The sequence below is a fragment of the Aplysia californica genome, unplaced genomic scaffold, assembly GCF_000002075.1.
Source record: "Aplysia californica isolate F4 #8 unplaced genomic scaffold, AplCal3.0 scaffold00154, whole genome shotgun sequence".
NCBI lineage: Eukaryota > Metazoa > Mollusca > Gastropoda > Aplysiida > Aplysiidae > Aplysia > Aplysia californica.
In genome coordinates this window covers 1099369-1101893 of record NW_004797424.1, presented here as the reverse complement: position 1 = coordinate 1101893, position 2525 = coordinate 1099369, and positions in this window count along the sequence as shown.

The following is a 2525-nucleotide window of genomic DNA, read 5'->3' as shown; positions in this document are numbered from 1 at the left end:
GAGTCGGGGCGGGGGAGAGGTGAGAAGTCGGGGGCAGGGGGGAGGGAGGTGTGGAGTCGATAGGGAGTAAAGGGTCGGGGGTATGAGAGGTCGCTGGAGGGATGAGGGGTCGCACACACAGTAAAATAATGATATGAAGTCACAACGAATCATGTGCTTTCGTCGAGAAAGCTGTTTTAAAAACATTAATAATATTATGTGCTACAGAAATTCACATCTAACCCCAAAGCAGAACCCATGACAGTCTCGGGCTAGGCATTGAGGGGGTTAAAGGAGCCTTCATAGAGATACATCTTTCTGTAAAACCCAGTTTTAGTGAGAGTTTTACGGCACTTGCAACACAAAAAGGTCATATATATGCGGAAGAATAGAGGTTTGACAAGAGAATAGCAAATACCAAAAAGGAGGAGAGAGATATGGATGATAGATGTTTGATAGGAAAGAACAAGTAGACCACACCAGAGCACCCGCCAACCACCCACCTATACCCACGACTATTCATAAAGTATTAGTTGTATCTAACAGTAGATTACATATTTGTAAATAAGCAAAGGTACCATTGTATCAGATTTAGTTCTCCGAATAAAAGTACATGTAGAATTGAATTAATTGTAGTGTAATAGACGCCTAGATCTAGACTTAGTAGTTTTTTTCAAGATATCATTGTATCCAAGACTTTGATCACCGAAGAAAAGTACAAGGGCATGAAGAATTCAATTAATTGTGCTATAGAGAGGACTTCCGTATTATAGTTGTAGGGGTTTTTGTTTGTTTATTTGTTTGTTTAGACACACGAAACTGCGAAATCCACTTACCGTTTCTTATCACAGCTTGCTACTCACTTGTCGAAACCTACGACGTGATTTGACAACTGAATCGAGAGTCGCCATCCCACAGGACTGTGTCTCTGCTTTTGTTGTTTGTTTGTTCGATTGTTCGTTCGTTCGTTTGTTTATCAATGTTATGCACAAAGCGGACAAAGCATGCGGAGGATTTTTTTTTCTTTTGCTGTTCTCTATTCTCTCCTTCAAGTAGATTTTTTAAGTCCTTGATGTGAGGCCTGTTCCTCAGTGGTGCATACACTCTGTTGAGGGAGTTTCACGATTAGAATTCAAACATAATTTGCCGATAGACGGCACCAAGTGAATCCATCTCCTCCTCCTCCTGTTCCTCCTGCTCCCCCCTCCTCCTCCTACTCCTCCTCCTCCTCCGTTTCATCGTCGTCGTCATCGTGGTCTTCCTCTTCCCCCTCATTCTCCTCCTCCTCCTTCTCCTTCTCTCCTTCTCCTCTCTCATCCTCCTCCTCCAGCTACCAAGAGAGCACATTAATAAGCCGAAAAAGATATCCCCATAATTCTCAGTTCCGGGCCACATAATTCTCCTGCTCACCATTATATATCAATCCGAATCTTTATAAGTCAGTCTAAAAGACTCTTTTCTATATTATTAGGATCTTTATGAGAACTCGTCTCCTCTCTCCTTGAGGAATCCAGAGTATTCCAGATCTTGGTTTTTCTTTTGAAATTCTTACGTACCGGGTCCGATCCACTTCAGATGTATCTTTCGTACACCAGGCAACTAGTGTAACACGAAGATTTTACTAGAAAATATCTCGTTTATTTATACAATTTTCTCTGATCCAGCGGTCATATGAGTTCAAGCTCTTCGACCTGAGGATGAGAGAGCTAGAGACATCATCATCATCGTCATCATCTCACCCTGCACTAAGGTATAGGCCTTGGACAAACATTTTCCACCTTTCTCTATCCTGGGCTAGCCTCTTGATGCTCTTCCATGTCTTCCTACTTTTTATTAATCAATTTCTGTTATTCTTCTCCAGGTTTCACACGGTCTTCCTCTTGATCTTTTACCTTGTGGATTTCAATCCAACATTTTCCTTGTTATGCAGCTGCCTGACTTTCAGGAGAGTGTGTCCTATCCACCGCCACCGCTTTCTTCCCACCTCATCTGTAACTAGGATCTGTCTTGTTTTCCTTAACACTTCCTCAATGGTGACCTTGTCTGTCCCCAGAAACTTTCTTAGATATTTGTTCAAGAAAACCTGGATCCTCTTTATACAAGTCTGAGATGTTTTGACCAAATCTACAAAATTATTCTCATGAGATCAAAGGGCTTCTAAGCCCTGCTTTGAAATATTGTTAAATAGTAGCAATTCTTCTACAGGGACTAGCAAACTCCTGTTTGTACTGCAGAAGACTTAAAAAGTGACATGCAGCAAAAAAATCCACTTGCAAGCAGCTTAAACAGCGTCCTTGTTTGCTGAACAGACCCTTGCTTATGAAGAAACTAGCACACAAAAATTGCAAAGGTAATACATGAAACACACGTTTTTCGATCCAATGCCTCGTGAAACGCCCCTTTCCCCTCACCATACACACACACACACACACACACACACACACACACACACACACAAACACATACACACACATACGAACGCACATACACCAACATTTTAAATATATTACCTGCACACACAAATATTATAATTTCTCTCTCTCTCT